The sequence below is a fragment of the Anthonomus grandis genome, chromosome 15 (genome assembly GCF_022605725.1).
Source record: "Anthonomus grandis grandis chromosome 15, icAntGran1.3, whole genome shotgun sequence".
In the NCBI taxonomy this organism is placed as follows: Eukaryota; Metazoa; Arthropoda; class Insecta; order Coleoptera; family Curculionidae; genus Anthonomus; species Anthonomus grandis.
The window spans coordinates 5,244,944-5,260,017 of NC_065560.1; the positions used below are offsets into that span (position 1 = coordinate 5,244,944).

The window sequence follows — 15,074 nt, forward strand, 5'->3', positions numbered from 1 at the left end:
CCTTAAAACCGCATGAAAAGCATTAGATTAATCAATATGCTACTTTTAATCTACAGTAATTAGATTACTAAGAATATACAATTTTTTCAATAACTTGTTTTCTAAACAAGTCACAAACATGGTCTGGGTTGGGTTAAAAATTCGGGTCTCAAAAATTATTAATTTCGTTTGATATTTTCACGTGCAGAATGATTTCAAAAAGATGCAAATAAAGAGCGGCAGGAACACAGGTCCTATTTACTTCAAACTCAAAAAAATTTGATTGTATCGTAAAATTTTATTTACCTGTCACATTTTAATGTTTCGTTTTTTTTTTGAAATCTATTCATCTACTTCGTTTTTTTATATCCATAAAGAGCCTATTTTTTTGCCTTTCAAACGATATATCACACTTAATACAAATATACATATTTAAATTGTTGATACAAACTCAACAAACTATGAGTGAATGCAATGCAATCATTGGCTGTTCCGAGTTTTTGTTTCCGATATCTATATGAACTTTTTTTCATACTCAACTTTCTTTATATAAAGCTCAATTCCCAATTTAAATTATGTGTGATGATCTGCAAAATTTATTGATGGCAAGGGGTAATAAATAAGCTGCCTAGTGACAAAAATTGGTAAAAAAAAAACTGGCATTTAACCAGGCGGAATTGGCTTTAAAACCCAGACGCCTAATTTGTCTGGTATTATTTTGGCTTCGGTAATGTAGATAAATAGAATTCATACGGTTTTCCCAATAATTCACAAAATCTAGGGAGAATACTAGATTTATGAGCGATAACTTTTCTAAAATTCTTACAGGGTGGTTTAGTTTTATGGCGCTTTTAAAACCCTGACCGATAAGTCCATGAATGCTGCTCGTTTTATGTTCTTTTTATGTGCGCAAGCGGCACCTTAGACTCTATTCAATATAAATTCACTCAGTTTTTTTCAGTTTATCCTCTTTATCAAAGTCCGATAGCATTCTTTAATAAAAACTATAAAGCTTATCATAAATCTATTAACGCTTTCAAGAAATTTATTTATCCTGTTGGCAATATCGGTAATAATATTCTCACCTTCGAGTCAATACTTTGAAAATGAGCCAAACTGTGTAAATTATCTTGTCGGCCGCTCATTTTTCAATATCTTTGAAGTAATCCACGCCGAGTTTACAAAGAATTAACGAGGTCGTTTTCATTATGAATATTTCCAAAACGTCTTGTTTTTACAGCTTAAATTAATTCTAAAAGTTCGCTAAAAAGCTGCGAATTTATAAAGAAAGAGAGGTCTCTCGATACTACTTTATTGAATGTTAAAGCCGATAAAATAAAAGTTTCTAGGCGAACTGGCAGTATAGTAAACAACAACTTATTTGACTTCGGGAAAGTGGCACGATACATTTTCGTTAATGTCCGGTGTTTTAGATATTTACTTTCTCCTAAAAGTTTTTTTTATTAAGTTGTTCACTGTTATAAGATCGACGAAACTCATAGCAAAAAAATATTTTTAGTTTTATTAACGTGGCTTTAAATTTAATTTTAGATCCAAAGCTGTACCGCTGAACACATATAAATCGAATGTCTAAAAAATTATGTTAAGTAATTGTGTTCCTTAAAAAATATTGGGAAGTATTCAGACCATAAAAGTTCTTAAGCGCCCGGACTATGCCGCTAAGATCAAAGAGCATATGCAAATAAGCGTCGAAAGGCTGAATATTAGCCCGGTATTATAAAGCTCATATGTTAGTAATTATGTTAAGCAATTGTGTTCCTTAAAAAATATTGGGAAGTATTCAGACCATAAAAGTTCCTAAGCGCCCGGACTATGCCGCTAAGATCAAAGAGCATATGTAAATAAACCGTCGAGAGGCTGAATATTAGCCATAATTTATTGTTATGAAAATGTAAATACGTTAAATATTTGTATAGTTTCGTATTGTTTGGCTCGTATTTTGTAGTTTAGGTCCCTTACTTGGGTTTATTTAGTGTTCTACTTACGTTCATTATGTTCATCCATAGTGTCTAGTTTTTAGGAGTTCTTTATGTTTGAGGGCCCCACTTTGAGTTATATGATTGTGAATCTTTGTAGTTTATATTTTATAGAATTTGTACATTTGCTTGCTTTGGATGTAAGTATTCTTTTTAAATTATTGGACTCCATTATCGTAAACAATGTCGAAATAATAAAATAATACGTCAATTAAGAGCGTGTTAAGTGTGTGGTAAATATACAGCCCGTAAAAATTCTTAAGAGCTTGGACTATGCCGCTAAGATCAAAAAGCATATGCGAATAATCGCCGAAACGCTGAATATTAGCCCGGTAAGTATTTGTATTATTAGGTAGAATATTATAATATAAGAAAATATAAATACGTTAAATATTTTCATAGTTTTTATAATGTTTTGGTCGTATTTTATAGTTTTGGGGTTGTGATTAGTTTTTAAGTTTATTTAGGTTATATTATAGTAAATCAGTCAGTATTCTTTTAAAATTATTGGTCTCCATCATTAAAAACAATGAATTTCCAAACAGTGCCATCGCTCTCTAAAAGGGACCGCGTTTCGTGACATTTTAAGCAGCTTAAATGTTTATCTTAAAACCAAATAAAGCTCAGTCAGGTTAAAAATTCTCAAGGGCCCGGACTATTCCGCTAAGATCAAAGAGCATATGCATATAAGGCTGAATATTAGCCCGGTAAGGATTTTTATTATTAGATGGATTATTATATATATTGATAAATTGTACAAATGTTTGTGCTGTTTTATTGATAAGTTAAGTTTATTTATGGTTCTACTTACGATTAGTTTATTACTTTAATTAGTTTTGTTGTTTTTCTTGAAAACAATTAATCAGGACAGTCAGGATAAAGTTTTGATGTTTTCAATAAAAAAGTGTTCCTGACATAAAAATACTCGTGGAGTAAGTGTGTTCCTGAATTTCGTTACAATCCTATAAAAAGTCCTTAAAAAAAGTATTTAGTTTAAAATTGCTTTTATAGATACGTTGGGTTGGTATTTGTAAATATTATATAAATCTCGCATTGTGTATTTCACATCACAGTAGTTTCGAATTTTTTGATTATTCTTTTCACAGTAGATGAATAAGGGACATTATTTCGACTGAACATTGGACGCACTTCCTATTGGGCAAATACTAACTAACTCCCATCTGTCACATCATAATCATATGACAATATGACTGTCAAACATGGCGCGCAATTCAAATATTGCATTCTACACCCTTTAACTGGTGAACGGTATTCAGTACAACATCAGGACTTCAACAGGAAAGGATACCCTCTATCACTGTTATTTAATTTTGCTTTGGAATATGCAGTTAGCAGACTAGTATCGGAGCTAACAGAAGGTTTCCATAGATATAAAACAACTGGATTATGGAAAAGAAGTCACAATGCTGAATAGCCTGTTTGGGAGCAGTAAAATCAAACTCAGACCAAATCGGAAAACCACAGATTAATAAGACAGTATTCCTTTAGAGACCAGATGACAAAAGATCAATGAGTAAAATGAGAAAAAGACACCAGACTCACCAATGGTTGTAAAGCCAAGGAATAAGTATAAGCCTTGCCGGAAATCATTAAATAAGTCCCTATTTTGCACTTGAAAATTAATATCCGTTTCGGGTTTGACCCTTTACCACTTAAGTGCCCTCTCAATATATTCGGCGTATAGTCTCCAATTTATATAGTGCCTGCCCTATTACTTTGACGGAGAGGCTCTGCCTCATAGAAAATAAGGATCCGAGGCAAGCTATACGCTCTATTTCACCTTCAAAAGATGCTCTTCTCTCCATGCCTTGGTGGGTTTAATTTCTAATTTGTCTGTCTTATTATTGCTCTCACGGGGTAAACGGAGCGTATTTCTCCCAGTTTCGGTAGTTTCCTTCGTTTAATCTCTAAAGTAACTTTCGTAATTTTTACGGCCGCAAATCTGATTAAAATGACTCATTCATTTATTTTGGTAAAAAATCCAAGATGTCATCCTACGTCCTTTATGCGATTGTTATAAGCGGCATATTGTAAACTATAGACTGTAATTAATTAAAGGATGTAACAATATATCAGTCGCGATATAACAGATGTGGGCTAGACGTTATTTATCCGACATGTGGGAAACATGTCTTGTTTTTATAATAAAAATTTTAATATCGTAATGTTATTTTCGTATAAAGCAGTTTTTAAAATATGCTTCTAAAGGGGATCAGAAAAGTGATATATAACGCTTTTTCCCTTATATTTGTTTAAATATTAATTCCATAACGATCCGTGCTGACAACATGAGTTTTTTAATGATCTCGATGCTAAAATTTAAATGATGTTTTTTTATGTGTGAAAAAATGACAAAAAAACGGGGTGTTATTAAAAACATACATCATTATACGTATATAAAATATTTTTAATCGTTACAGGTTCAACAAAAATTTATTTAATTTCAAAATAGTTTTTAGGGGTTCTCGTGCTTAAAATTTGATATATTTGATATAGTTTCCAGAAATACAATTTCTATAAGTGTTCCAAATACATAAAAGTTTTTTATCAATCTAAAGCAATATTTATTTGGTGTTTCAGTAAATGTAATTTTTATAAAATTTATGTAATTTTAGATCCAAACTTTATACATAAAAATAAACATTTATAGATGTTCGTACAGCTGAACACCTATAAATCGAATGTCTAAAAAATTAACCCCTTAAAGATTTTTATAGTTATGTTAAACAACTGTGTTCCTTAAAAAATATTAGGAAGTATTCAGACCATAAAAATTCTTAAGCGCCCGGACTATGCCGCTAAGATCAAAGAGCATATGCAAATAAGCGTCGACAGGCTGAATATTAGCCCGGTAAGGATTTTTATTATTAGGTTGGTTATTATATTTATTGATAAATTGTTATATAAATTAATAAATTCATAGTTTTTGTACTGTTTTGCTCGTATTTCGTAGTTTGAGTTGATTAGTTAAGGGTTCTACTTACGATAATTTTACTATTTTCGCCTATAGTGTCTAGTTTTTAAGTTGTTCACCTTGCTTGAGGGCCCGAATTTAGTTTAATTAGATTATATTTAGCAAAATTCGATATATTTGATATAGTTTCCAGAAATACAATTTCTATAACAAGAATTCCAAATACATAAAAGTTTCTTATCAACCCTAAACTAAAGCAATATTTATTTGCCAAAATAAAAAAGAAAGCACCAATAAAATAAAAGGAAATCCTAAATACAATAATTTTATCAATTGCCCCTAAATTCTAACAAAGTATATTTACAAAATAGTTCATGTTTCAAAAAAAAAAAACATATACACTATCTACAAGCATACACATTCCTGAAAAAGCTGAAATTATTACGAAACTCGATAGTGTGAAACTAGAGGACGTACGATCTAAATAATCATTTAACTTGGGTGCATTATTTTTTTCTTGCAAAATATCATTTTTTAAATTTTTTAAACCTTCAAAAGTCCCTAATTGGTATCTTAAAGAGTGAATTTTCTTAATAAGCAACATTTACCATATTTCTTTTGTTGGTGACCACCACCATATACGAGAAAAATGTGCGAATTTGTTATAAATAAATATCGCTTACTCTCTCTTTCTCTCACCAGTCTTTGATCATTACTTACATCTCTTGCTAGAATGTTTAAAAATTGTTGTTATATATCATAAAAAACAATGTGCTTAAGTGCACGCCTGACAAATACATTTTGCTAACAACACCTGTTGCACAAAACTGTCCATTACGCAATCTCACGGTTCACTGACCCATTGGATAATGTATTGATATAAACTATTCCGATGTGAGGCATCCATCTGTAACGGTAAAAGGCCAAACTTGAAGACGGTTAATCTTTTAAACGGCAGCTGGGTATTTGAGAGATTTAATCAAATTTGCTTCACTTTTACATTTTATTTATTCACTTCGACAACGTAAACCCAGCATCCCCGCACCTCAACACGAAAATGCGATTGAAGCGGTTTTAATCAAACAAATAAGGGCCCAAGGGAACAAATGCGTATATTGGAAAGGGATCGCTTCAATATTGTTTCGAATACATCAGATAGGAGGGTAAAGTAAGGGTGGCCGCAGGGAAAGTTTTCAAAGTTAGCGCTCGGAAGGAAGGGGTTGGGGAAAAGGAAAACCGTTCGTGCTGTCATGAATATAGATCTGAGGTTTGGTAATAATGAAATTCGCGCTCGGTTAATTAATTTCACCCATCGAGAGATGGTTCGATTTGATATTTCGCTTCTGGCATAGTATATTATTTGTGTTAAGCGAGTTTGTATAATTATTATGGAAATATTCGGTTGGATTTCATGGTCTATTGTTTGGCATAATATACTGGAAATGTATAAAGGTAATAATTTACGATTCTGTAAATACATAGATAATTTTATGAAAAAAATTTTATATAAATATAGTTCTGGAAATGCATTTTATACATTATAAGGGGTAGCAAATTTCTCTAAAAAATTTATTGATTTGATATCAGTTTAGAACATTGAATACACTAGAATAAACATTAGGCTGCTTTGGATTGAGCCCAACATCTACAGAGCGGATATTTTGTTGATAAACATAATTAGTACTCTAGGTTGCCAGTGATTATTTTATTTTAACAGAAGAAAACAGAGTGATATAAGTAATTATTATGATTAGCAGAGACTGAGTTGCAATCTTTATTATAAAGCAAAAGAAAGAGTGAAACTTGTTTAATAACCAAAACTATTTTGTACTATATTCACACTAAACACTAATAATCATTAATATTTTTAATTTAGATTCTTTAAATCACCAAATTTCCATACACAGGTAGAGGCTAACTGTGCTTGTTGTTTACTTTTGGATGGTGCACCTTTCGTATAATATTATTATTAAAAGGATGTTTTGAGTGATTTCAGTGCGTTTTTTAAATTAATATTAGGACTAAAAACTCCCTTTTTTACTGAAAAATAATAAAGAAGCCTGAAGTGGGTCACATATATTGGAAAAAAAGGAAATTCAAATAGGTCCTTTCACATGCGGTGTCAATGGTGTCATCCTTCTAGGTTATAATATTATAAAAGACGGCACATTTGTGAAGTATCTGTTAAATACTGGATACCAAAATATTAATAATAATCGTGTAATTAAGTATATTATTATAATCTAGCAAATATATTGCTTTTTCGAACCCGAAAAAATTAATGTGAGCAAAAATTAAGTAGTGTCTGGTCGATATCCAGCAACTAAAATCGAGAACGCAGCATACGTCGTTTGCCACCAACATATTTATAGTCCGCGCCCAATTTTATTTAATCAATATAATGACCGTATCTCCTGGAATTCCAAATGAGTTTTATTAATTTTTTGTCTAGATATTAACAATGGATAACTAAATAGATTTTAGTGGGTATAAACCGCGACAAACTAACTTTTTTTGTAAAAATTAAATAAAAGGTTAACTTCCAAAGGATTTGAATTAAACTTTTATCTGTAATATATAATATTTAAACGGATTTGAGATGGTTGAAAACCTCTACAAACGATAGTTTTTTGATTAAAAATTATTGAGTTAGATGTTATAAACTTTTCCTTATAGCAGTTAGGAGCTACATAGTCCTTTATATTTTATAACATCTAACAATTCAATAATTTTTTACCAAAAAACTTTTGTTTGTAGAGGTTTGCAATCATCTCAAATGCGTCAGTTGAGGCAGTAATTTATCAATTATTGCCAGTATTTTAATTGCTAGGGCTTTGAATGCTATGTTGACAAGCGATATACCTCTGTAATTTCGAAGTCATTCCTTTCTCCTTTTCTTATATATAGGTGTATCCATATGTTTTCGGTATACAACGCTTCCTTCCTTTTTTAGAAGTGCTTCATTTATACGATCATTGCCTGACCCTTAGTGTAAGTCTGCTGAACTGAAAGTAATGTCTTCTTCCTCTGTATCACTTTCGATATTTGGTCTTCAGATGTAGAAATCAAATGCTGGATAGAAAAAGTAAGAAGTTCCTTCATAAAATTCATAAACGTCTTGGACCTCAATCTCAGAATGAGACAAATATTAAAATGTTACATAGGATCCGTACTATTGTATGGTATGGAGGGCTGGACATTGACGATTTGCACAATGAATAGGCTGGAGGCATTTATGAATCGGATTTTGACAGCAATAGGAACCATAGAAGAATAAAGTGACACTAACAGAGGTAGGAAAAAATGTTAAGAAATAATCACAAATATCCATTACTGGATAGCAACGAAAAAATTAAAAAAAAAACGATTTGAACAACCATTATATCAGTTATTCTTCGGGAATCATATCGTTCCAGAATGCAGGAAGCCTAGCGACATCTAGTGACATACGTAAAAAGTTCGCGAATATTCCGCTACTCGCCGCTAGGAGGCTCTGAATATTGGCGCGACATTTAAATCGAAATAAATAGTAAAAAATAATCAATATTTGTTATAGGTATCAAAATACACAATGCGCATAATGATGAAGAGATTACCCACACTAATAAAATACAATAGCAAATACCCAACACATAATTGATCAGTTCAATTCTGTTTCAGTTTATTTCATATTATTTTCGTAAACTGATTCAGACTAATTGAATCAATATCTGTATCGGAAGCATAAAAAAACCACAAAGTTTGCAAATTTGTATAAAGGTTGGTTCGTGGATAAGCCAGGCAAAATGCTATATATAGATGGCGGGTGTTAATTTTGTTTAAAGCAAAAGGCAAAACTGACTAAGAATCTTAGGAAAATCTATTTTATTTTTCAGTATTTTGAAAAAAGTGCTCAAATATATTCTAATTCATAACTCAGAAACAGCCTATTAAGAACCCGCAACAAATGATCATTATTACAGCCTCTCTGGGAATATATACCAAATTTCTTAAATGCATGCACTTCAAAAACCCTCTTTGAACGCCTTCAACCATTGCTGACTGTAATGAGGAAATTCAGAAATCTTTTAGGCATTTTCTACTTTAGATAAAATGTGTTTATAAAATAAAAGAGTCAAAAATTACTTCCAGATCCCTCTGCTGGGGTACTTCTTGAAGTTATTCACCACTTAAGGTGTAATTAAAAGTTGCTGTTTAGGGTGACATTTGAGCTGAATACGCGTGTAATCATTTACTTTCTTATTATTGAATTATTTTTCAAATCGGTTTTAGTTTATTACTTTTAGTTACTTTTCCTTCGTTCTTCTTTAGGCGAAAATCACTGTATATATTAACAACCATAAGCTCTACAGTTTATTGGGTGTATTAATGGCTTTACGAGATTACAGTTTCAAGAAATACTCGCGATATCCCGAATGCTCTTTCGATATATCGTTAACTGCCCTCGGCAATAAGCTTTTCCCGACAAGTAAGGGATGAGACGAGAAACGATAGGCGCAACCCGGCAGGATGGCAAGCAGTATGTTCATGACAGGTAACATTGGGGCAAACCCGGAGGTCGTTGAATAATGGAATCTATTTTGCAGGCTGTTGAGGGGTTAGACTATGTAACTAGGTTAACACCTTTTCACTATGCATATGTTCGAAATATTGACGGAGGCGCTATTTATTTAGGACCGTCGTCGTAAACAAGTAACGACCCGCCTAAAGGAAATATTAATAATTAACTTTTCTGAGAAACACACTTTTTTACCATAATAATTCACGGCGAATTTGAATTTTAAAATATAATATAGCTACACACCATCTGTTGCCGGGATAAATTCGTTGCGCCATCCCTTTATTCTTTCAAGGGCCCTGTGCCTTAGGGACTTTTTGATAATATTACGAAGCCGAAAGGACCATTTTTCCAAATAACGAGGGAAAAAAATGGCCGCTTCGTCATTATTTATTCCACGGTCTCAAAGGCAACAACCGCCATAAATTAGATGTAAGTATTCTAATAGGTATCTTATCGAAATATTATTAATTTCAACATCAAAAAAAAAAAGAGTGGAAATACTGTCTTCATTAATATTGAAACCAAAAACCCTGGAAAACAATTTTCTGAGGGCTCGTAAAACCGATTCTAAAGGGCGCACCCTTCAGTGTTGTTTTTTTGGAGGGAAACAAGGATGGGTTAGGGTTACTCAGGGCGTAAAGCTGCGGCGGTATTAAATGTTTATTTTCATGTTAGCTTCGTTAGAAGTAGAAAAATGGCCGGAAATTGGAGCTTCGGGCATTGTGAACCGATTTATGGAGCTTTCACGTCGCTTTCTATATTATGTGAAAAGGCTGCCTTTAAGGTAACATCATTTTGATAAAGGCTAGATTATATTGTTTAGGAGAACACAATAGAGTTACTGCATAAGAGTTCCTTTGCACTGATTCTTTTTGCATAAACTGTTTTTTTTTTGTTAATTATATTTCTTTGTATATCCAATACATACCGGGTGGTGCGTCGCCGAGCGGAACATAGGAAAACCCATGTAAATTTTAAGGGGGTCAATTATTGGCTTCCCTGTACATTTTACAGAAAAAATGTAAGATAACTTTTTGAAGAGACCAATCTGGCAAACCCTTGTGCAAAGTTTCAAAACATTTTAATAGGCGAATTTTGAATTATTCAATTAAATGTAATTGCAAAATTAGCAAATTTTCGGTTTAGGTAAAACCACCAGCCACCAATTTTTTTGCGTTATTTTTCCACTAAATAGTAAAAAAATATTAAATGATGAAAAAAACATAGGCCAAGACATAAAATTAATGATAAGAACGACAAATAGAATATACCAGCAGCTGTTGGCAGTCGCGCAGGATGGAGCGAGCGGCTAGCACATCTCGGGACATCTCTGGGCACACGTAGAAAGTTGTAAATAGGAGGTTAGGTTGCGACCTTGGCGCGACTTTTAAAATGAAATAAATAGTAGGAAATAAATACAGGGTAGATAAATAATCTTAATAGTCTTTAGTCATTGGGTTAAATGTGTACATGCGCAATAAATCAGTTGACTATTTTAATTTTAAAAGTAAATGTAATTTGATAGCGATTTCTACTAAATATTAATTGATTTAACACCGAAAGAAACACAATCCCAACCATTGCATAGAGACTACAACAATGGTTGACCTATTAATAAATTTTATGCAAAATGATAAACTGACAGATTTTTACCACATTTCAGCAAAACGCGTATGCAAAATTACAGTCCTATTTGATCTTGAAGTATAGGAATGGTCTCAAATAAAGCTCAGCTAAATTGAAATTTTGGAAAATCCAGAAGATCAATTCATATCAGGTTTTAAGAACTTATAGTGCTTTTGAAATTAGGTACGGTGGCTAAACATGTGTACATATCAAAAATTCCAGTTCCAGAACCTTTAGTAGTTCGACATATTAAGAAATGCAAAAAATTTAATAATTGAAAAACTAAATAAGATTTGAAATATAGTCAAGAAATTTCCATTGCAATATCGAAGATTCTGAGTATTCTGAATCCTGGTAGGTGTCTGAATGTAGTCACTAAACAGGCGACTCCAAAGACCACATCCATTTTCCTCAAGATTCATTCACCCACCAGTGTATAATTATTTAAATCTTATAAGTTCTGGAATGTATAGAAACCTAAATTCGGACCGCTACAAAATGTTTAAGGAAATTGGAGTTCTTACCTTATAACTGACTAAGACTACGTATCTGTGTAGTTCAATAAATGTTATTATAAAAGGAACGTTATAATGAAATGCATATATTGAATCATCGCCACGAATCACATATGGAATCATAAATTACACATTGTAGCGTTTTATCGTTGCTCTTTTATTATAGTTAACTCATTTATTTGCACACTTACACTACTAAACCCGATTACTTACGACTATTAAAAATATTTATTTTTACCGTATTTATAAACACCTATTTGCATATGCCTGATTTAAATCTCGCTCCAATATTCCGAACCTTACTATACTGAACAGATTACTGAGCCAGCGACGACGCGGCTCCTTATATACTCGGCTGACCATGATTCCGGAAGATTCTCTGACCTTCGTGACGTCGTGCGGTGTGCCACTTTTCCAATATCGTTACATAATCAAGTAAGTCATCATAAGTACAAAAAAATGTGTAAAAAGCAAGACTTGCTAAAGTGAGATAATAATGCTGGAATGATTTAGAATAAGCAGACTTTCGAACGGCAGACCACCTGCAAACACTTAAAGCAGTCATCGAGAAAACAACAGAATATAACATACATCTAGCATTTGTGGACTACCAGAAAACCTTTGACAGCCTTAAAGCCTGCTCTTTTCTAACACAAAAACTCGAGAATTGATCTGAGATACTCTCATTAGGAGTATCTATGTTATCAAGAAAATAACGGAATAGGACATATCTTGCTTTGACAGCAAGCAGTAAAGGTATGATAAAGTATCTTTCATGTAAAAATAGACGACGATCTTAAAACAGACAAAATATCGCAGGGCAAATGAGTATGACAGGAAGATACCATCTCTTCTAAACTATTGACCCAGCGTTGCAAATTTTAATGTCTTTGAATGGCCCTAGATGAGTAACTTGGAAGCCTTGCATGGAGGTTTCTTCTTAGAATGAATTTCCTCTGAAAGACGATGATTATTGTCAACACGTTCAAATGATTCGTCCAAGATATAACCCAAAGTATCTTTAAAGATTTCCCAATAAGGCTTGGATGTTCTTCTATAGAGTCGCTTCTTTCACAGCTATACTGAATCGCCAATTGTATAAGTGATTTGTTTAATGCGAATCCTGCAGAAATCTCCGGCATATCAAAGTCTACACTTTTTAGGATTTTTCTTTGTTTTTCCTTCTAATTCAGGATAACTCATTAATAAATCTTCGCAGTTTGTTAACAAAATCTTTAACTAAGAACAATCAAATACAGATTGGACAGCGGGTTCGCAATCTTAAAGTAGTTCTCGCTTTTCTTTTAAACTAATATTTGCAAAGTCTGGACAATTTTTAGGAAAAATTGTGCCGAGTTCAGAGGAAAAATAATAAACCGTGCCTTTTTGGTTGAAATATCTATTTCCTTACTGCTTTTATCACCAAAAACTCATGGCAATTACGCATCTGCTGCTGGCAGCACTTAAGCATTCCGCCATTGAGTTCGGCACCCAGGCAAGTTCGACTAATTCCATTGGTCCTTTTGAAAAATTAAACCAACAGGATAATAGAATGATGATCAATGTTAAAATTGCTTGAATTGGTGTTTAAATACCGTTTAAATGCAAGTAAGTTTTAAATAATGTTAAATTAATTTAGACTCTTATCTTTTTCTTGTTATTTTATAGAAAGTGTTTTTAATTCGTCTATTGTTTTTATAACGAGAAAGCATTGGCAACAAAATATTCACTGAAATAATTTCCAATAGTAAAAAAATTCAAAAATGTTTGTACTTAACTATAAACTATACAACGCATTATTTAATCTTGTTGAAAGCCCTTAGGTCTATGAAATCAAATACAAAAATGTTTATGCCATTCCGACCTGCGTTTCGGCACCTTTAGGGGCTTTACATTAAAAAGTCCTTATAGGTGCTGAAATGCATGCCAATAAAAAACTGCAATTGTTGTTAATCGACCTAACCAGTAAGAAAATAAGTGTTTTCCAAAACTGTTTAACAAACTCATTGGGGTTTCAATGCTTACTATTGCTGACCCAAAAAGAAAACAATAAACACCATGTACACATAACAAACTAATTTTGAACTAAACCTTTAATTACAATAATTTATTTGCTTCAAAAAAATAAGTGCCAGAAACAACGGCATATGCTCAATTAAATGTAAAACGAGAGCACAAACTATCTCGTACTTCGTCCAAAATTGCTGACAACCTTTCAACATATAAACCCAAAATAAATTTTCCTTTATAACTGAAAACATACCGCGATATTTCGAATATAGTTCTGTATCGGAAATTCTATTCAAATTTCTAAAAAAAAAAGACAACAACAATCCACACATAATCTAACTTTTCCAATTATTCCTCGGCCTTCGACTGCACACCTGCTCTTTGTTTTCCGGCATGAATAAAATATTAGAATTTTTATTAAAGTTTTATAAGACTCGCGAAAGTTAATATAAAGAACTTTAAAGTAAACACTTCAAATTGCCCCACGTGTGTGTGTTTTGCATACGCTTTCCAAGAGAGATGCTTACTTTTCAATTGATGCTGAAAGGTAAGCGGAGTTTCCAGCGCAAGATGTCAGAAACTTTTAGAGAATTAAGTCTTCAGAATTCCCTGCTCATATACGTATACAGTAAAATTCCAATTTACAAGTAATTTCTGCACACGCGTACTTATTAGCTTTCATCTATAAAAAACGTATATAAAATTAACTCTAAATTGTATTGACATCATAAATACGCTGCAGGTACATAAAGGCGAATAGCTTTTCTCAAAGGCTGCTGTCCTTAATCTACCGATATTTATTATTAAAATTGTTTGGCTTTGCATTTCTAGACACGTTTGAGGCGAGCGTACGCGATGTGTTTGATAATTAATTAAGAGGAATACCAGGACTTTTTATATTAATATAATTGGTACTTTTGCAGAATATAAAAAATATTTTATCTAATTTCTATATACTTACCGGCTACTGGGTAATGTCAATCTTTATAGAATAGTGCCCTTACCTGAAAAGAAATAAATAATCAGTTAATATAAACCGGTAAAAATTCACTGCAAATACTGTGACAAATTACAAATCGTTGTGAAATATTAGTTGATACATTTGTTTGGGTACTGTCTGCTTCGGTTCTGATAAAAACCTCTATTTGCTTATAGCTTGATTTCGAAATATAATATTGATTTGCTTACACTCAATCAAAACCAAAGTTAATAATTTATTAATTTTCTTATTTTTTTCATATTTGTAGGGATAAAGGGTACTATTTGGACTGTAGATGTAGAACTGTCGGGTGTTGCCTATAAAATATTATAAATCAGCCATCACCAATAAATCGAACAAAAGAAAATCTAAAATTATCCTCCCTTGCATTTTTTTGAACTTTACGTTTCTCGAGAAAATCCCTAAAAACGAAGAAATCGGTAAATATTTCATAACGAGAAAACTTCAGTTC

The 15,074-nt window shown here is 32.3% G+C and overlaps 1 protein-coding gene and 1 long non-coding RNA gene across 8 annotated transcripts in view; one reads left to right on the forward strand and one right to left on the reverse strand.

Annotated features, from left to right (window-relative positions):
• LOC126744996 (uncharacterized) overlaps positions 1 to 15,074 on the forward strand; it is a 431,319-nt gene that overhangs the window by 183,089 nt on the left and 233,156 nt on the right. The window lies entirely within an intron of this gene.
• The window catches only part of LOC126744986 (pumilio homolog 2-like), a 335,676-nt gene that overhangs the window by 101,700 nt on the left and 218,902 nt on the right, over positions 1 to 15,074 (reverse strand). The gene's annotated exons all lie outside the window — the stretch shown is intronic.